General features: G+C 38.7%; 1 protein-coding gene across 2 annotated transcripts in view; it reads left to right on the top strand.

Annotated features, from left to right (window-relative positions):
- The window catches only part of LRFN2 (leucine rich repeat and fibronectin type III domain containing 2), a 145943-nt gene that overhangs the window by 19307 nt on the left and 104158 nt on the right, over positions 1 to 22478 (top strand). The window lies entirely within an intron of this gene.

The following is a 22478-nucleotide window of genomic DNA, read 5'->3' on the forward strand; positions in this document are numbered from 1 at the left end:
ACCTGGCTTCCCTCTAACACAGTGATTCTGCTTCAGACAACAAAATCACGCTTTGATGCTTCTGTCTGGCGCAAACATAACCAACATCTTGAGACAAAGTGGTGAATAACAGAGGAGAATATTCAGGCATATTTTGGCAAACTATGCACTCAGTTTCAAATGACTGTGATTACGCTTTTTTTTTTTTTTTTCACCCTTCTTTTTCTCGCTGACATGACAGCAAGCACATTTCCTTCAAAAAAACACATTTAGAGCCCGTCAGAGATAATCATTTAAGGTCAGATTTTTCAAATGTGCTTGGCATACTGAATGCAGATAGGATGCTAAGATGCTAAGCTCTTCTCTCTCTTCTTTTTTTTTTTTTTTTTTTTTTCTTCTCTTCATCCTACAATAGGACTTCTAGGTACAGAATAACTTTGAAAATTCAGTGTCTATGTAAATCCCTCAGCTTTGGGAGATCGAGTTTCTATGACTCTCTGCTATTTTGGCAAAAATACCCTGAAGGTGGGATTTTCACACATTCTCACAGCTGACCATGTTCTGCTCCCATAAAATCAGTGAAAATACTTTTAAATTAGATCAGTGTTATCTGATGTGGATCTGAGCCAATCTGCAGGTCTAGGCCCACTCACCAACCTCTCTGATTATCTGAACACCTATTTTTAGGATTAAACTTTAAACTCTGATACAAGTATCAGAGGACAAAAGCTGTACCTCAGCATGGGTTCAAACCCTTTCCTCGTACTCCAGGAGGACCAAACACGTGGTGCCAGGCAAGCTATACCCTAGCCTACCCATAGATGTGCTTACTATGCCTTTTCCGTAAATGTACAGGAGRTATTTGGGGTTTACATGCCTGTATGGAAGTTTTCTGCATGTGATCCTTTTGGATTAATGAGGAGGAAGAGATACATTATGATACCATTTCTCTCGGCTAGCTGAGGTAGATCAGGTAGATATCTACAGTAAAGCCTGGTAATTGCCCCCTCAAACTCCCTGTTGCTCYACTTGTCCACAAAGGGTGCTAGATGACTACTTCACATTTGAATTTCTGTACCATGCCATGGTTTCCTGGATGAGATCAAAACCACTGCTGGGCACCATCATTATGGGTAGAAAATAGTGGTCATTCAATGTGTAAACCCCCTCATCCCTATCTTTATTTTGCATCTTAATTATACCCATTGGCTTCTCTTAACGAAAGTCAGTCCAAGCTTGATTGCTTCTTTGCCTAGTGCTGTGTTAGATACTGTGTAGCTGTATCCTCTATTGTGGCCATTTCCCTTTAAAATTGCTTGATTTTACCTTTGTGAGACATTTTATCCTTAGGACAGAAATGGAATCGTGACTAATTCACTCTCTAAGACATTGTATATTTGGTGTCACATTCATCTATAATATGATACCACCCTTCTTTATTTATGTCCCCTGAGTTCTCTAGAAGACAATTTAGAGAATCTCTTGTTCAGTTTTTTGGTAGATTCTTGTGTTGCTGATTTCACWGTTATTCTCAGAGACAATGAACAAACGGAGATATTTGATCTGTTTGTTTGTATTCTTCTCACTTATTATGAGAAGATTTTATTTATAACAGATGAGCCTAAAATAAAAGACACCAGATCCTAGCACCCCAGTGCTTTTTATTTCTGTTACTGTAAATGCAATACATTTTCCCTTTGGCTTATCATAAGCCAACATAAACCTCTGGATGGTTTTCTTCCCCAACAATTCCATCTCCTATTTTCTTATATCATGTGCTGAGAATGGCATCCATACAAGAGGATCAGTGTAAAGCATCTGCTGTAAATTATCCAGTAAGATTGATCGATTGATTTTTCATTCTATGAAATAAACTCCCTTTGTTTGGAGTTTGACTTCGACCTCAAGTGAGCATCAATACTGATACATGCCATGATGCATCTGCTACAGAGTTCTTTGATTTCAATAAAACCAACCTTACCAATTAATTGATATTTATTTACTTGGTGACCTTACACCATTCTAACAAATCTACAAGAAATGACTGTCTACACAAATAGAAAGCACTGCCCAAATGGCCCTAGTGGATAAAGCTGTCACATACCCTGAAGCTTGCAGTCTTCCTATATTCAAAGGTAACTTGGTCTGGAATTTCACAGAGTCACAGAATAACACAGAAAAACACAGAATTTCTTGTGTTTTTGATGTTTGCAGCTATATGTCTAGGAATATTTAAATGGGATTGACAGCTAAGCAGTAAACCAAACTAGCAGTAAAAAATCTCAAATTATGGTGCTAGGCGATCTTCTAAGCTGCACTGCAAATGTAATCACTTTCCTTTATGAGTYCTGATTTATTGTTTCTGAAAGAAGCCCTGTACTTTGGTGGTATTGTAGTCATTTTGTTATGAGACTAACTGTGACATACCTATTTTTTAACTCTGTATTTCTTAGTATTTCTTGCTATTAGAAGTGAATCTAAGTCATTTTAGTAACAGCATCATAAAAGAGCAGGAGAAACTCACCTTGGACTGTATTATTTGGAGGAAAGAGTAAAAAATTTTGTTGTAAGTCAACCAAGTAAGAGGGGAGTGTTCTCTGACTAGGAGACTTCCCCAGATTGACTGGAATAAGCAATTTCTGACATACCAGGTGCTTTGAGAGTTGAAGATTTGATTCCATCCCTACTGGAAATGTGAAAAATAACTCTTTCTAGGCATTTTCAAAAGATACAATGATATAGGTTGCAGGAGGTTCTTCTCTAGCTGCTTTAGCAATCTCAAAAAGCAGAACTTAGGGATTCTTTGCTATGCTTTTCTTTCTATTTGCACCAAAAATTTAAGAATGTGAAGCTTTCTTCCTGGACCTGTTTATGTCTTCCCAAAAGGTGCCTTTAGTCTATCATTTTTGGTAGGGAGGCTGCAATTTCTTTACAGGATCTATGTACAGAGTAGTTATCTTGTGTAACTCTCTAGCATTATCTCAAACTATAGTGGAAAAGCCATGGATCACATTTTTTTCTGAGATTGCTGGTAGATTTTATGTTTCTAGCTCTCTGTTAAACAAGGAACTTGTAGTTAATAGTTGTTGCATTGTGAAAAGAAAAGTTATATTTCTTGCAGGACCGTTGAATTTTGTGTAAACATGTGTCTTAAAGCAAAGTTGCAGGCAGATATACAACCTCAGTTATCTACTGCAGAACTGCAGCATCAGGGCCTCTCCCAAAGCACAAAGTCAGCAAAATAAGAATTTTCAGACCACAGCAGGACTTTATCTCTGCCACCACAGGAGAAAATGTAGCATAGTCAGGCACATAGCCAGGCTTTCTCCCTTAATCTATTTTTCAACAGAAGCATAAAAAGGCTGATGGCTGCTGCTTGCTCATAGGACAGGACAGGACAGGCTTGGGAAGATGTAGTCACTAATACAACAGGCTGTTGTTTTGGCTCCTCACTGACATGCAATGAATGCCTTGCTTTTCTGCTGGTCTTAGGTTTGAGAGGTGGTTAAGCCTTACATGCTGCACAACATTGCAGCAGGTGCTTTAGTTTCTGTAATGGATGTTCTCTTCTGCATAACTTTATGCTGCCCCTGCCTGTAACAGAGGTTTGTTTTTAATTTTTTTAAAAATATGTTAAAAAAATGTTTTTAAACTATTAGATATATTAATCTATTAAAACAACCTGCCTRACAATACTAGACAGACAAAAGGAAAAATGTTAACCACTTTCTTGTGGTTTCTTGTGGTTGTGATTTCATGCAGTGTTTGGTGTTTCTTTATACATAGCCTGAAATGACTGTTACAAATAGAGTTGTTTTCTGCCTCTCCTTTTGTTACCAAGTTTCCTGGTTTGTGAGAGACAGCAGGGAAAAAAAAAGTCAGTTTTGTGTCAGTGATGCCACATGTTGTCCTTTCTCAGTGCTTACCCATAGCCTGAGACTTCCTTATGAACTGAGAAATAGTTGCAAAATGACATGGAAGTGAGGTGCAGGGGTGCAGGTTTTGTCTGAGGAAGTGAGACATGCCCAAGAGCACAGTGGAGGCATTTCAGATCAGAACTGTGTCGTTATCGGAGGTCTTTCATCACTAATAAATAAATAAATAAATAACTTAATGAGAAGACAAAACTGTAATTTGCAGACTCGATTGTTGAAAGTAATAAACATGCTTTATTGTAGAGCAGCTCCCCTCTCAGAGTCTTGCACTSTTTCCCATCAGCAGCAATCTTCAAAAGGTTTTTTATAAGTATAGCAAGCCTCTATTTAGCATGCACGTAACACTTTTTTCAAAGAGCATTAATGCCTGAGATCTAGAATACAAATAATTTCTTTTTTTTTTTTTTCCTGAGGAAAATAACTCATGCTCCCTTGATTTGCTAATGATATATTGTTGTTTTAACTTGATAACCCATGCAACAGATTGGTTTTACTTCACAAATGAACAGGAAAAGGAATACAGGCTGCAAGGACAAATAAAATGCCCTGACCTTCATTTTAAATCTCATTCAAGTAAACTTAAACCTTCAATTAAGGCTCAGCAATGGCTGGATAAATATTTCCTCTTTCCTGGAGTCCCAGCAGGTGTCCTGCTTGCCAGTAGCAATTCCTGAGTCTCTGTAGGTAGATGCTGAGGTAGAGCATATATTGTCCCCTCATCTCATCTTCAGAAGTAGAGGAAGCAAAGCATCGTTTCCAAGGTATTTGTGATATGTGGGTTCCCCTGAGGTTGTGAGCATTAATTACAAAGAAAAGTCAGAGTCCAGTAAAGACATTTCTCCTGGATAAAACTCAGCAATGTGATTTCTATGTGGGTCAAAGATTACRTTATGTTAGTAAGAACAAAATGTATTCGCTTTTGAGCAATTTCTTGGAGTTGAGGGCTAGGGCAAAGGGAAGTAGTTCTAGTAGTGGGCTAGATTTTTTTTTTTTTTTTTCCTTCTCATTCCAGGGGAAACTTGGTGGTTTCCTGTTCAATTTTTCATGGAGAAGTAGGATAACCAGATGAGGGTGTTTAACTAGGATGTGAAAACCCACATTTAAATCTCTGTTCTTCTTAGTTTAGTCTTGGCATCTGGACTTCTGCTTTTTACCTTCCAGGTAGAAGCTTTAATGTCTTGCATGCTCTGAAAACAGGCCTTAATCACTTGTGATGTAAATGCACCATTAAAAATAGACAGTTCTGCAGGCTGTTCTGAGAACAAGGGAGTGAGCACAAACTAGTGATTAGGGCATCCAAGATTTGACAAGCTGCTTTTCCAGCACCATCTCTGAGTTAGGAGGAGCAGTGACTGTGTCTCCTGCTTTGGGTAAATGACAGTCTGAGCTAGTGGGTAGCCTGAGTTCCCATTTCCTGCTCTTGCTGGGGTTTTGAGCAGAATTAATGCTGGTACATCCTAATCCAAAGAAAAAACAAACCATCCTCCCCAGGTAATTCCTTATYAGGTCCAGTTACTGAGATGGAATAAAGCTCACCTGGAAGGCCTACAAAGGCTTAAGCTCCACATGAGACTTTAAAGGAAGAAATTCTACTATCTGTTTCAAAGTGGCAGCTGCTATTTTTTTTYYTTTTTTTTTCTTTCTTTATTTTTTTAATATATATAGCACCAACAAATGTAAAATAACCTAAAAATAATGAAAATAAATCACAATGGGCTTAATGAAATATTCAGGATTAACTAATGAAGTATTCATGGTAACCCTTCTTTTTTGGCTGATTGGTTATTGTTTGGATTTTAGTTCTTTTTTTTTGGGGGGGGGGGGGCAGGGGGGAGGTCAGGTTGATTTGTTGCATTTTATTAGAATGCCTCCACCCCATAATCTCTCTTTCAGTGTGAAAATCCCATTTCAGACTTGAAATATTTCAGGAAAGGAATGAAGAAATAACTAATAGAGATGAAATTAAAATACTTGCACCAGAACAACCAGCTGTAGTTATACAMAAAAACTGTAGATGTTTGATTGTCTTTTCCATGCCCCTATATCAAAGAGTCAACGATTTCAGCTCTCCATAGCTGAAAATGAAGCTAAATGCTTTTCATAAGTTGCAGATTTCAAAAATTAAAGTCTAAAATTCTTAGCTTTTTTTTGAATGGCACTGCAGATCAGATCTGAAGATGACATGCCTTTAGATAAGGGAAACGTTTATCTGAGAGTCATGATCGTCTCAGTCTTGCTCTCTGCTGAGGAACAATGATGCCAGGGTCAAAAAAGGATATTTATGACATAAACCTTTGTGCACCATGAAGAGTTAAGAAATCTTTTTGAAACCTTCTTTTTTAGTTTTATTTCTGTAATACTTATTACAGAATAATACTTCTGTAATTCCTAGAACATTTTCCAGGTTTCCTTGGGTTTGTTTACTACAGTTACTAACAGACATCATGGATTCCATGCCTCAAGTCTCTTGCCCACTGTGCAAACTGAGTGAAATAATAAAAAAAAAAAAAAAAAAAAAAAAAAAAAAAAAAAAAAAAAAAAAAAAATCAGTTAAAAATATTTTTGCAAGTGCTCCAATTAACTGAAATAAATTTGTTCTCAAAATGAAGCTGCCATAGTGGTGGTAATTAATTTTGGCTCTCTAGAGCCTCTCTGGAGAAGAAAGGCACATAAAATGTACCAATCTTGAACCAATCTTGTCTTGGAAAACCATTTTGCTATTAACTAAAGAAAATGCAGCACAAACTTTCAGTGACTAGGCTTTTGTTGTGATTTGACAGATGGATGTGCTTGTTTTTTAATGGTCCTATTTTGCCTTGATTATCTGCATTGTGTCATTTCTGGATGAGCACAACGACGCTAGTGAATTAGTTGTTACGTTTCTATGTGGGCTACCTGTCAGTAGGAGTATGCTTACAAACAACATTATAGCAGGAGTTAGCATATTTTTTTTATGGATTGACTGAAGCATGGCATCATAGTGTTGCTTTTTTGGGCCCCATGAACTAGCTGGTTTCCATTGTCAGCATCCTAGTAAGGTAGGAGCTCCTATAAGTGCTCTGAGGTRTCACAACACCTGAGTGCTACTCTCCTGCCAACAGGAGGTCTCTCCTACTTTTCACTGCCACCTTGTTAGCTAGAAACTAGGTTTTATGTTTTCAAAKAGCTAAGAAAAAAACCCTCAGGTTCCTGGACATATTCTCCATGCTCAGTAACATGGCACCTCTGACAGTCCAGGAGTGATATTGTGTGCCGAGGTTGCTGTTTTAGCCAGTAAAATTCTCATGAAGGTTCATCACTAGTCGTTGTGCACAAGGATAGCRGGTAGTTGCCAGGGTGGCAGGGAGGACAACAAAGCAGCCAGGGCTTTCCATGATTCTCTTCTTGTGTGTGTTTGTGTATGTTTAGGAGTTTGGAAAGCTGAGTCCAGGAGAAGGGGTTGTGGCAAAGAAGGAGTATTTGCTAGAGCAGAATCACAGCCACCAACCTTCTTCCTGGTGAAATTCACCTGAACAAATTCAGCTCTCTAGAGCTCTCCTCCAGTTCTGTTCCTCACCTTAATCTCACTTCTTTCATGGCATGAGTTATGTGTCCCTGCTACAAACCTAACTTTTCATCCCTGAGGAAGTGAAATTCTCTCTGYGTTCCTCAGGAGCCTTGAGGTGGCTTCATCTGTCACTGTACATCTGGATTCTTCTGCCCTACTTAAAAAGCTTTGCTGTTTCTGAGAGTTGCGAGTGCACTGGAGCAAATCATTTGCTCCTCCACATCCACTCACAATAAAAGTGAATGCTCATTCCCCCAAAGCTGCACTGTTAAAGAATGCCCGTTTCTGTGTTTCAGTGGCATCTGGAGGTTGGCAGTCCTTAGTTTGCCTTACCTTACCCTTCTTTTCTCTCTGGCCTCCCTCGTGGCACAGAAATATGATCCACAGGATACGGGAGGACACAGTCTTTGCACATGCTTCACCGACGTTGTCCATCGCATGCACAGTGGAGTTTTCACACTCAGGGAGTGTGAAAGAGGATTTAACACTATGTTAAATGGCTTTTTGGATGCAGAAAAATGCACCGGTGACTCTTGATAAGAATTCCCCAGTACAGGAGTGCATGAAGCATTTCTGAGCAGCAAGGAAGCTCTGTGTGAAGGGAGTGATGACAGCAAGCAGAACCCAAAACCCTGCACAGACAGATTTTAAATCAGTGTGGGAATCCCTCCAGTCTGGAGCACAGCAGCTGTTTAGTGGTGTCCAAGAAGCACTGGACCGAACAAAAGAGCGGCCTGTCTCATATAAACCTCGGGGAAAATTTGGCCAGCTTTTGGGCTTTAACACTTCAGCACTCCGCGGGGGAGTTGTAATTGCCATGTGATCGTGTTGTTGGTTTGCCGTCTCCTCCCACAGAAAGTGGCACCGACAGCTCAGCGGCCCCTTTCATCACCTTAGAGTGTGGATAATGTGCAGCCGCAGCTGCTGAACTAACCAGCTCCCAGGGCTAGCTGGACACACGCCACGCAGACGCAGGCTCCATCCCACCTCTTAGGACTGCTGTGTGGTGAGCAGCTCTCCTCGTTCGGAGAGGCGGTAGCCATGTAGGTCTCATGTTAGGGATGGACACACCTCTGTCAGGTAGTGCTGTCACTGCGTTTTGGTGGGACCTGTCAGAGAACCTCTTCCAAACACTCCTTACAGATAAATGTGATGTCTCATGGTATGGGTAAATCACTTTCTGCTTTCAAAAGTACGTGTATCTGAAATGAGATGTACAGTGAACGATGATTTCCACATGTGAAGTGAGTGGGCACTGTTTAGTCCCTAATGAGGAGATGTCTTCAGTCCACCTCCACAGCTAGTGCACTGGCAGTTCTCCAGGCAACTTGGCATGTAGACCGAAGATCAAATGGTTCTTAGTCTTTCTAGCTAACTCAGTGGTGTCCAACATTAATTGGGCCTGTTTGGGTTGGTTACTCCTTCAATGGCAATTCCAATGGCCATTTTTTTTTTTCCTCTTCTTTTCTAAAGCTCCTATGATTAGTGCTGGTGGAATATTACTTCTTTTTCCATTAATGACAAGAAAAATAGAGTAACTTATAGTGAATCAGATCCCAGGAGCACAATGACTTGCCTCACAAATTGCTGCAGTTGTGTGTGCATACAGAGAGGTACATGCAGCTTAACTAATGCAGTAGTGACCATAAACATTCTTTTCTTTTTTCTTTTCTTTTTTTTTTTCCTCTCTAAGGGGTACAAATGGACTGGAACAATAAATTTATCAGGGACATTTCCATCTTGAATTCAAGCTAGTAGCTCATAATCAAAAGCAGTAACWTTAGTTATTGCATAAAGGTCATATTTATTATTATGCAGTTCTTTGTGTGAGACATGAAAAATTATGAAAGCCTCCATCCTACTAAGTACTGTAGTAGGCATCAATGATATAAATCATCTGAATTTGATAAAAGTGAGAAAAAAAAACAGAAAGAATTAGAAAAAAAAAACCCTCATACCTCTGTTTAGTATGACCTTACTATCAGTCATAATTCTAGTTGTTTATGAATTAAATAACATCTAATGGTTTCCASTGATAGCTTTCAATACACTAAGGCTGTTTCTCAGCTGTGTCTATCACAGYTTACTAGCTACTTACATGCTAAAGGACTTCTTCCAAGGCAGAGAAACTGATGTGAGAGAAAATAAGAAAGGACAGAGAGAGGGAAGAGAAGGCTCTAAGAGCCTTCACATGGATAAGGGAGGCACTAGGGAGCCACTGAAATACAAGGGAACAAGACGTTTTCACAAAAGGAACACCAGTGATGTGACATAGGTGCAGCAGGTCCAGTCAAAAGAAGCTGTGCAAACRATATTTACTTATTTACTTACACAGGAGCCTAGGATTGGAACAAACATTTTGGATGCTGAGTCCTGTTCCTTTTTATGACACACAGGTGTTGTATGGAGCAATGCTGGAGCAGCATCACCAATATCCACTACATCYGTGCTTTATGGGGCTTAGAGAGAGAATCATCGATGCTCCCAAGCCCCATAATAGAGAGGGTCCCCTCATCCCACAGAACAAACAGGCTGTGCTTTTTCCATATATATACATATACACATATGGTATTTTTATAACTAAGGAATTATGTTTGTTCAATTATGCCATCCACAGATAAATGGCAGGTACTGCTCATCTGAAGACATTAAGATGTGAGCACAAAAGCCTTTTTAGCAGAATTTTATATTAATGGTAGCTAGCTATATTAATGCTTTTAAAAATGTATTTATTTTTTATCTTCACTGAACATAACTGTAAAACAAGGATGTTTCTGTGGCCATTTGGAGTTTAATCAGAATATTTTCTTACATTATTTATCTGCCCTCAACAGCAGTAACTTCCTTTGTTTCAAAGCTATGGTTCCAGAGATTGTTTTCTTCCAAAGCAAGAATGTCTTTTGTGATTAGAATCCTTTTTYTTTTTAGTGTAAATCTATTTTTTTTTCATCTGTTGCTAATTAGTGGATTTTTGGTGCCTAGTAGCTCAGAGCTCAGAGGAGCTCTGCCACTCAAGATAAGAGAAGTTCCTTGAGAGCCTGCTAATGTGCTGCCCAGGGCAGACATCAGGGMACCAGGGCTTCCTTTACTTTTCTCTCTGCCGCTGACTCTCCCGGATGGCATCTGCCATCTCGCCAGAGATCTCCCAGAAATTTCTGATCCTTGATAAAATTCTGATTCTCCCTCCCTCGGTGCTCTTCGAGAGCAAGTGCAGCATTCATAAACAGCTATTAGGAACAGGTTAAGTCAGCCCGTGCCACAGGCTGACGTTGCCTGGCGGCTGCTGTGGGATGGCAGCGCCTTGCTTCCCTGGCAGCTTCCCAGGGCTGCCAGGGAAGCTGAAAGGCTTCAAAGAGCCCTCTAGAGCAAGAGCTACCATGCACCTGTAGCACAGGGCTGGTGGTAATCCAGGGACCAGAACACAGGAAGCTTCAATTGTAGAGTTTTTTTGTTTGTTTGTTTGTTTGTTTTTTTTCATTCCCCCCCTTAGGAAGCTCTCTTCAAATGAGCTCTGTGGACTTTCCTTGTCATCTCAAAGCCAGAGAAACCTCTCTGACAGGCACATCCAGTTGATTCCTACCAATAGATAGTGAGAGTTTTTACATCAGTTTCAAGATGCCCCAGTTGCACTAAGATCCAGATTCCAGAGCAGCTTACTGGTAGCTGGGATGGAACATTTCAGAATTCCCACACCATAAACTACCATTTCTGCCACTGGAAAAGATTAATGGATTTAATGTAAAGATTGAAGGGGGAGTTCTTTTTTTTTTTTTTTTTTTTTTTCCATGTTGCGGAGCTGTCTAGGCTGTAGTAGAAAAAGCACCAAGATATCCAATGTGAATGGGTGAGTGAATGCACAGAGAGCTCTATCGGTAATTCCTGTCCTGTCAAGGTCGTCTTAGTGCCTCTTTTGACCAGTGATTGATAGCTAAATCTGAATGTAGCCCTGATATAATTCTGAGCTGCAACCTCATGACCTGTCCTAGTCGCATGCTCCTATTGCACATCTCAGCTATGCTGCAGAACCACTTTGGATCTCCTGCTGTGGGGCCCATTCTTGAGTCAAGTCACAAATTCCTGAAACTAAACCTTCTTCCATAACTTATTTTCCATTTATCCTTTTCTCTGTACTTTTAATTTTCAACTTTGTCATCACCCCTTTGTTTAAACCTGCCACGTGCCATRGCATCTGCCTTCTGTGGCCAGAAGTTTCTAGGGGAAAAGGATCTTGTCAGTGCTCTGGAATATTCACAGAAACTGGATGTGTTTCCCAGAGATACTCCAAACGTTCTGCAGTGTATTTCCCAAGTGCTGTATTATATTTTCCCTGTAGCATTCATATAATCTTATTTCTATAATTGGAAATTACACAAAATGGAGCTTTATCATTTAATAACCTTCCTACTCACTGTTCAGATGACTATGATCTGGTTAAAAATGTTATGTAAATATTTTTGTAAACAAAAAGCAACAAAAATTTAGAAAGAGGACAGACAAAATAGCAATATACTCAAAATAATGGGAAAAATAACGTACCTGAGACTTTGAACTCATAAAATTCTGATCCTCTCAAATTCTTTCTGAAAACAGTGTATGCACTGGGTTCTCAACAACTATGAAATTCATGCTTTCTTGTAAAGCATTAATGCAGGGTATTTTGGCTGACATCAAGTGAGAGAGGCTTAATATCTGACTAATCTCTTATTAAAGCATTTTATTCTCACTTGTCAGAAAGATGGTCTGTTCCATCTTTTACGTCTGTGATCTAAGATCTAACCCTCCACTAAAGATTATTTTTGGTTTAYAGGACTGGTAAAATATAATCCAGCAGCAGAAATAAAGTTAAAAAAATCTCAGGCTGCTTTGAGGTGAGGGAGAGAGGGAGACTTCCTTGCATCTCTGTTTCTGCACTCCTTGCTGAGAAACTGCGTATTCTAAAAGGAAATGAATTAGTACCTTGCTAGCAGAACTCTCCTAGCATCAATGATAGAGTAGCTGATGATGGCTTTGTGGTTAGACCAGTTTGCAAATCAGATCTACATTTTTTAAACGTATTTATTTTGATGAAGGGGAAAGGTAGGGCATAATTTCACCTGATGTGAAGTAATTAGAGCTAAACAACTGATATCAGTAGAAATAGCTGGCATAGGGTATCAGGGATGAGAGTGGGGAAGGSGAATGGGTTGTGAAAGGAATTCTGCACCTGTAAAGAAAGTCTTGAAGCTTTCCATCCAACATAACTTATGAAATTTTTGAAAGAGCAATGTGATAGTTGATTGATTAATGCTGCTGAAAGAAGCACATATGCTTGGCCTTCTGTTGCCTATGGAAGACTRCTTGTTTAGAACAGGAGCCAGACACAGTGCTCTGAATTGCAATGCAACACGTCCACAAACATCCTAGCAATTAGGGACTATTGTATTTCTTTCTCCTCCTCAGGTGATTAATTGAATGCAGGTCAGTCAGCCACAAAGCCTGTTTTTGCACACAGCTGTTCTCTCACAGTTGTTTTTCAAAAGACCCATAAATCCAGGGAGTTTCCCTTCTGACATTCAGATTTAGCTGACTGTCCTGCCTTTATGGCTCTAACCAACTTTATCCAGCTTTTTCTCATAGAAGTCTCTAAATCAATGTGTACAGGAGACTTTAGAAAAGGAGAACATGATTTTTGTCCCTAGACATCTCCTCTCCTCCTGGAGCACTTTGTACAAATCCTATCAGAAACTGCTCCTGGCAGTGTGTGCCATTTATTTTTCTTTAATCTTGTTTTCATCTGTTTTTAGTTTCCAAAGCCAAGGAATCAGTTTCTTATAGGCGGCAATCACATTTGCTGTTAAATAAAAAGAAACACACTCTTCTGGATAAGCACTATAAAGAAAACTGCACAATCTGTACTGTATACTTGGAGCCTGCCTCAATGAGACACATACCATATGGTACATGCAGCATCCCCTTAACTGAAGTGTTCCTTTAGCCAGGCTTGTGTGGTTGGAAATGAGTTCATTTTTGAACGAGAAGGGGCAATATATTATGGGCAATAACATGAAGGTGGGAGTTCTGTGCATGCAAGAAGAACAAGGGTTCTTCTGCTGTTTTTCCTCTCCTCAGCTAGTTCTCTCACCAGCTTTAAGTGCATATAAATCAGGAGCTTCATTTGCAGAAGAAACGAATCTGTTGATCAGAAGATTAAGCTTAACATATTAAGAAAACAGAATTTAAATAAAAATGTTTTTAGCACCTCTCTCCCTCCAACATAGCCCATAAACATAATGGAAACAATATACTAAGGTGATGAAACACAATGACCTGCTGGCCTTTGCCAGGCGAAAAGAAAATGTGAAATCTAKTCTCCTCAGGAAACATTTTTACATATCGGAGCCTCTTTCCTCTTGGAAGACAGCTCAGAGTAAACTCCTGGGACTGTGGCACAGAGAGGGGTTGAAGAGAAGTTAGAAAAAAAGTTTTGCTCCTGAGAACCAAAGTGGAGCGGGAGATTCATTTAGATCCTCTCTGCTTTTAGGTAAAGTGATTTCAGCATGTTGCCATGCTTGCCTGACCTTCCCTAAATGGAATATCCTCTTCAGGAAATCACTAACTTGTATGGCCAAGCAGACAGAAAATATCATTCTGAAGTCCCTGCTGCCTGATCTGCTGGTGGCATATATTCTAATAAAGAACATGTTCTCTGAAACCAATAAGTGGTAGAAGACCTGAGATTATGAAGTCTGGGTTTTTTTTTTTTTTCCTTCATTTCTCCCTAAGATATTTTATTCCACGTTTGTTAATGGCATGTACTCTATCAGAAATAACATGCTGCTACCTCTTAAGAAGGAACTTGAAGCATGGATCTTGAGAAGCATGGATCTTGTTCATCACATTCATAACAACAAATGCAATTCCCTATCCCTCTAAACTGAAAGACATAATATTTTGCAAACACTTTGATATTCCTCTAGATTTTCTTTTCCTAATGAAAATAACTTTATATTCTATGCCACCATCAATATAGTAGCTCTGTCTGCATCTGTTAGGCCCTTTGCTCTATACTGTCCTTCCCCATTACCAAGGGAGGCAAACACTTGAATTCCAGCCCTATGGCAACTGAATTTTCAAAGACAAGTAAAACAAAGTAATACCGACCCTTATGCACAAACCCTTGCCTCCCTCTTTCTACTCTTTACCTTTGAGGTTGTCAGGTATACAGACTAAGCCGTGTGCCAGTCCAGAATACTGTTAGGCTTCTTGCTCTTCTTAAAAGGACATGTGTTTATCTTTGCTAAGTCCATTGTAAAGTTTAAGAGGCTGAAGCTTCTTGAAATATGTGTGTTGGCTTTGGTTCTGGAAATGGAAATGGAATTCACATGTTGGTAGCTTGTTCTCTAGAATTTGTTGCTGGTAGAGATTCAGTTTGGAGAATCTCCAAAGGTTTGGAGATTTGGATCTGGAGAAACAGCTATTGATTTTGGTTTTCAAAGCCATCTCAATGACTTAAATCAGGGCACAGTGCTTGTTACTGAGCCCTGAAGTGATGTCACAGAGAGGATTATGGATTACAAAAATGAGCACATTTTTGGGCTTAAATTTTCACAGTCATCTGTTCTGGTGTCCTAAGAAAGAATGAATCATGAGGTCAATAGGAATATGTTAAACCTAAAGGAAGRAAGCATTCTCTCTCTTTCAAGAGCCAAAATATTATCTTCTCTTCTTCTAGATGCTTTAAGTATTGCAAATCCTGTTTAAAAATTTTCCTCAAGGACCGTAACAGTAATGTGAGAAGGAGATGGATGGATTATGAAAAGCAGAGGCATCATAGGGCTGAAACTGCAAGTCTGTATAGGTGAACTATGTCAAAAGAAAGAAGATTATCCCTTAGTTGTTTATGAAATGAACAAAAGTAGCCTGAAGTCCCATTGTAGTTACAGYATGAATATGGTCAGTGTTACCTTCACAAGAGCTGACAACCGAGTGGGCTCCTAGTAGAAGTGCTTCTACTGGGAGATTTGTGATGAGGTGCCTTGGGAAGTCAATTGAGCAAAAAAAGCTCTCTGCTGTTGGCTCTTGTAAGGCAATTTGAAATTACAGACTTCCTCCACAAAAGAAGAAACTTGTATTATTCACTGAAGTTTTGGAATATCCTGTAAGTTAAATTGTAGACCCTCACCCTCCTCAAACAGAAACAAAGCATGCAAAGGAAATGAAGAAAAAAGAAAAAAAAATTGTATCCCTGTGTGATCCCCTTCTATTATTTTTGCTGGAGTTGCTGAAGAAGAGTTTGTGTCAAAATATATATTGTATTAAAGGGAAAGCGATATTATAATTGCTAATTTTATGAGGTTTCAGCATGGCATCAAGAAYAGAGCATTTGATTATTAGACAAACAAAAGCTGAATTTTCTAAGCTTAGATCGGCATTATTGTTTCATGAAAAATAGATTTATATTGCAATGACTGTTAATAAATAGATAATTATCTGTGAGGTATCACTGGTCTTATTAAAATACAGGCAAATATGAATTCACTACCATTATCYGAGGTCACCAAAAGTTCAGAAATACATTGATATTATCCAAGGTCCCATTGTATATTTGCGTGCTGCACTGGGGAGGGAAAATGTGCCCTAGCTGGTGAGATATCTTTGCATATCACAATAATGGAAGAGAACTTTACTGCAAAATATATGCGTGCATAGGTTAAAATCAATAAACATTTGTGCATTTCTGCCCACAGAATCGGACTCTTAATTCTGCTTTGCTTTCCCACTCATTATTTTATTAATCTGCATAACAGATTTCAAAATGCTATAAATTGGCAGCAGTACGTTTGCACTGGTATTGTTCAACAGAGAAGAATCTGAATTTAAAACTTCAGAAGGTGTCAATTAAGAAAATTATTAGGAATATATGTCCTCCTGCTCCCACAAGGAAGTGGACTTGAATTATGTATTTCAAATTGCATTCACTGTTATCCTACTTCCTGGAACACACAAATCTGGTTCACTGTCAAGGATCTTTCCACTCTTCCAGTGATGTGAATGAAAGCAATTTCACTAATAAGTGAATAGTAAGGCAACCTCAGAGGGAGAGGAGATTCAGATCCTGTATTTCTTCATACATACTTAGTCATGCTCTGCAAGAGAGAGAAAAGATAGTTACAGTATAAAACTTTGGGGTTACTGCATTGCTCAAGAGTTTCAAAATATATCCTTTTCCTGGCATATAACATACTACTTAGCTCCTGTGGATGATGCTTTGAAGGASGATATCAAAAATCCAGAGACATCTTGATAACAGTGATGCTAGAATTCAGCCCCYTCCTTTTGATGAATGTTATAAGCTCCATAGAAACTGAAGAATATGAGAGTGATCCTAAGGACTCTTCATAATATGATGACTTCCAGAAAGAGCTTACGTATAAATAAGATACTGATCTCATCTTAAAGCCAAAATACCCATGAAAATAGATCAGAGGGTTTTTTTTTGTGAAATTCAAAGCAGAGACAGTATTCAGTTTCAGCAGAAATTTTCCTTTTGTGTTTAAGCCATGCTTTCAGCTTTGAGGGATATGTTGTTGTCATTATTATTATTATTATTATTATTATTATTATTATTATTATTATAAAGACAACAAGTTTTGAGGATAAATAATACGGACAAGTTCTTTTTCTGCTTGGGCAAAAAAAAGTGTTTTCTTTGCACTTTTTTCAAAATCAGTGGCACACAGTATATGCTTATGTACATTTTAATGGAGAAAGCTTTAAAGAAGATATYTTACCACTTTATAATTGGCCTATATTTATGTAAACTGAGCCTTGGTGACAGGAAATCTGCCSTGTTTTACAGGCATGGGCTTAGTTGACAGAGAAGTTGGATTTATTAGGACATGTGTTTAGCACATTGTGCTTCTCTGGACAGTCTCTTGACCTGAACATACCATTATTCATGGCATGTTGCATCAAGAAAAGATGAACTTGAGGACATTGGCTTAATCGGTATTTCCAAAAAGATGATATCCACTCCATTGTTAYTTTGTTGCTGTTTCATCCTAACATATAATACTTTATATATGCTTATATATTGTATTTATTATAAATGATTACTCCAGCTGACAGACACATCAGAGAGTAGATGGATTGAACAAAATATAGTCTTCATCTTTCAGTGTTTCTTGCTTAAACCTTTTGCTGACTTAGGTTTTCATCCAARCACTGAACTCGTATCCCAATTTTATGAGGATGAATCAGACTATTTAGTGTTCTCAGAGCCCCAGAAGACATGATATTATGCAAGAATCTCATTTGCCATTAAAAAATAACTTTCTAGCCTTTATAGTTACAAGTGGAAGCTTGTTGCTTTGACCTCCTTCCCCCATGGCTGGAAGCACAAAGCAAATAATGCAGTAGCTTGGGTGATATATGTGATGTTTTTGAATTTTATATTTTTCTGTGGCTCAGTATACAATTCTTTTTTTTTTCTTTTGCATATCTGGGCATTCAGAGCCTCAAGCCCTTCTAAAGATTTTATTTTGGACTTCCTGAAATAATATTCTCTAAGTTTCTTGACAAAGGATTAATGGATCTCTTCATTAAAAATGCAGTTCCAGGAGGCCAGTGCTGTATCACACCATTTGAGCAGAGTTTAACTGATTTTCTCCCCAAGTTAATTCAATAATGATAGTCTTGTTCATCATCATTATCCTCCAATCACTCAAATCTACTTTAAAGCCATAAAATAGAGCTATATCTGCRTTGGTCATATTTAGAAAAACAGTAAGAAGTTAGGCTGTAATATCTAGAGATCCTAGGAATATTGAATGCTATGGTTTTGGCCTCTCCACCATTGCCTGGAACTCTTAATTTCTCTCTCTTTTCTGTTTCCTCCTCCATTTTAAGCTTCCACCATCTGTGGCTCCCCCAGTCTCTCCCTATGCCGTGTGCTGTGTCAGTGGCAGGGAAGGAGGTAGCACATGTCCACTGCCAGGTCCTTGTCCCTGCTTGCCAGTCCYGGTGCCCCGTTCCACAAATAATAACGACAAAGAGAGGACGCGTTCCCTGGGCAGCCCGGGTTCTTACCACCATATGGCAGTCAGTGTTTACAAACGAGGTGTTAATAAGCTGTCAACTACTTATTCAAATGAAGGGCTATGGACTGGGTGGTGAGGAAGGAGTAACCTTCACTTGAGGAGACTATGGCACATTATGCAATGAATAATCATGTAGCTACTAAGTAGTTTGTTCTAACCATATCTTTTTACGTGCATCTTCTTTTATTACATCAGTGATCAATTAGTCCCTGCACGTAGCTAGAGGCAAGGAATTAAAAGGTMTAAATAATACACATTTTAATTGAAATCTAGCCTTGGATGCCTGGCCTCTGTGATTAAACCTTTTGTCACATGGATTGTCTCATTACAGGTACATTCATATTACTTAGAGAGCTACTCATCTTTAGGGGGGAAAAAGGCACATCTTTCCTCAGATCTCCAAACTGACTCATCAGAGACTTTTTTTTTTTTTTTTTTTTTTTGGCAACAACAGGACATTTATTGCAGATTTAACAAGCACCTTCTTGCTTGGATGCAAAATTCTCAGCTAGTCTTTTCTGCCAAGACCCCGATGACAAGCTCCTTGAATGCAGCAACACTGCAAAGACATTGTGGGCATGAGAGCTGGCATTAAATTTACTGAGGACAGATGCTTTTCCATCCCTTTTKTAGCTTGATAATTTGGTTCCTACACCTTCATAAATAATCTGCCGTAGGGGGCTAGAGCAGGCTTGCATCATCTTGTATCCTGCCTGCCTGAATTTCTCTAGTCTGTAAGCACTGGGCTCCTCTGCGCTCTCAGCAGCAAAGGTTGGTGCACAGGCTTGATGGGCAGGCTSCTGTGCTAGCAGCATGACTCTAGGCAGGTTTAGGTGGGACAGCCCCTCTGTTCAAGCTGCACAAAAGGCTACTTAGGTAGGCAATGTAGGCCAAACTGAGCTCACGGTCCTGCGTTAGCAGTGAATAACYCCAATAATGTAATTTAAATTACTCTGTGAAAGATATTTGGCTTCTCATAAGGAGATTTATCAGCTAAGACAAGCCTTTGTGGAATGTTTTTGAGCCTGAACTACATAACAGAGGCCAGTAAATATAGCCCACTGCAAGGAGAGAAGAGCTCTGGGAGCCATTAGAAATATAAATTATTTGGTTTTACTGCATTATTCAGCCAGCAAGCTCGTCCTTGATTTAAAGAGAGTCTTCATTCCCTCCTTGCTGTTCACCATATTCGCAGTCCTGCCAAATGTCATAAGGCTGTTAAGCCAGGTAAATCAACTGATCTTTTTTTTTTTTTTTTTTGCCGTTCTTAACCAATCCAGCCATATCTCTAGTACTGTAAGCAAATATGCCAAATAAATATTGTGCTGTGTAGAAGTCTGAACTGAAAATCTTACTTGAGAACAACAAATGATAGTGAAAGGAGAAGCTTGGACTTGGCACTACCAGAGCTTCATCTACAGGAACCAAAGAACAGCACAAAAGCTGCATTATCCTCTGTGTAGCACTGGTGGTTTTGATCCAAAATTACAATTATATGTTAGGGCCTTCTTAAGTATWACAAATTATTTACCATATTATATTTGATATAACAGAATGTGTGTTCCATGAATAATGTTCTTTGTTTTGGAAAGTAGAGAATTCACCAGGCCAAACTAGAGAACAGATTAGAATTAGTCTGGTTGGTTGGTTGGGTGGGTTTTATGCTACGTCCTTCATACAAGGAACCTAAAGCCCCTTACAAATCAGTAAGTTACATACCAAGGGAGAAAAGATGGAGACTCCTCTTGTTGCTTCGTGTAGCAGGTTTTGCCGATGTATCTCTATTAGCTTTCCCAAGATTGTTTTTGCTTTGAAGAAGAATAGGAGAAAACAGAATCATGCAGGGACTGTGCAGGTAAAAGTAACAATTCTCATGTACTCAGCAGTGGTTCCTATTCATCTGGGGATGTGTAAAAGCTGTTTTATTGACAAGGGGGATGTTGGCCAAGAAGCCATGGTTATACAGTAGCACCGTGGGACCACTAGGTTCCACATGAGCAGCTACCGTGCTTTGAATCACTATTGCCTATAAAACGTAATGCTGCCAACAGGACTGTATCTGCGCACAGCAGTTGTTATTCAGCAGCCAGCTTTTCCAGACATTGCCACAAGACAGTGTTTGATATTGCTGTATGAATACAGGTACCCCTTAAAGCTATTCTGGAGTTCCACTGATTGTCAGTGTCATCTCTGTATTTCATTAAATTAAATCTAGATAAATTGATAGAAATTAAAGAAAGGCTTTATCTTATAAAAACCTTGTTAAATGTGAGAATATATATTTAAGGGAAATAATCCAATGCTGTTGAATCTATTGAATCTCATACTGCCAAGGCAACTCCACTGCTCTTTTCTGGTACACCCTCTTTTCTATAACTCTTTTTTTTTTTTTTTTTTTTCCCTGGAGTTTTCTGTATCTTTGTGATCATCATGGCATACAAGGTTAAAAATAAAACAAGGAGATCCTAGTACATGTTACATCTACAAGGAGAAGTTTTCCTCTAATTAATCTCAAGGGACAGCTTATCAAAATTACTGAAGAATGTCAAAACAAACTGAAGCCTTTGTGTGGTTTAATCAAACATGAATTCCTACAGGTAAGAGATTTTAAAGCATCTTCAATCTAAGTCAGAGTGAAGATTCACTAGATTGTTGAGATCTGTTAATGTCAAGGTAGTAACTAAATCAGGGCAATCTATGGGATGGATTATGCCCCACACAGCAGAGKGTTTTGTTTTGAAGATGATCCAACTTTGTTTTCTCTTCCTGTAGATGAGACCATCATCTTGTGACGCTGTCTAGCTCAACTGTCATGAAACAACACAGAAAATTAAGCAAACAACTTATGTGTGTAGGAATCAGTACCAAACCACCTCAGACATAGAGTGAAAGTAATATTAGAAAGGAAAATAAAGGTGAAATGTGGTTTTATACATATTTGAACACCTGGCATTGAATATTATTCTTTAATTTCTTTAAAATTGCACTCTGTCCTCACTCTTGATATATATGGTAAYATTAAATCTAACCTCTAACCTATTACCAGTAAATACATGGTAAAACCTCACTTGAACTTTCTTTATAGTGGTTAGGCCAGCTGAGGAAGTTGGAAGATATGGACAATCYATATAAATTGCTGGTATTTTCAACAAAATGAATGTCTCTTGAAAACCTGGCTACCTCATATATATGTATCTTCTCAGTACTAGCAAGTTTTGCTATTAGCTGTGCTGATATCATTAAGTTTGCAATATACATGAATACAGTTATTACCAAAGTAAAAGTGCATGTGCATGCATATTTTATTTCAGTTCATCAGGAGAAGTAAGTTGTACTCATATAAATGAGCTTATGTTATTCAAGCTATAGCTGCACTAGGACTTTTATTGCAGTACCTCACTGGCAGTCAGGGCTGCAGGTCCCCTTTCTACTCTGACAGTGACTCAGGATGTGGCAGTAGACCCAGCATTACACTTCCCTGTTTGTCAATTTTCCCTGAGCAAGCAAAAGGTAATTATCAGATTTTCTCAGAAGAAAGGGAGTGTTTCCCGCTTGGAAGATATAAAATCCTTTCCACCTCAGAAAGTTAAGAAACAAAATCTTAGCCGGAAGACTTCGTATTTCAATCCAGAATACTTCCTCTATGTTTCTTCGGAGGCAGTTAGGTTGTTCATGTTATGAACATACTATGTGGTCCTTATAGCCTCTATGAGATTCACCTATCAAACAGTTTTTCATCTTGTGAACATCTTATGGATCATCACTAATGTCCTTGTCAAAAGAAAAAAAAAAGCCAAGTGGTGATGTAGCTCATAAGGACTGACTTTTACTGCCCAAAGAAAATCATGGTGGTACTTACAGAATAAAAAGAGTAAAGAAGAGGTAGCAGGCATCTGTAATCGTATTTTTTTTTTAATGTTGTGTGCTTATTCTTATCTG

The sequence above is a fragment of the Nothoprocta perdicaria genome, unplaced genomic scaffold, assembly GCF_003342845.1.
Source record: "Nothoprocta perdicaria isolate Ctin4 unplaced genomic scaffold, notPer1 scaffold_139, whole genome shotgun sequence".
Classification (NCBI taxonomy): Eukaryota; Metazoa; Chordata; class Aves; order Tinamiformes; family Tinamidae; genus Nothoprocta; species Nothoprocta perdicaria.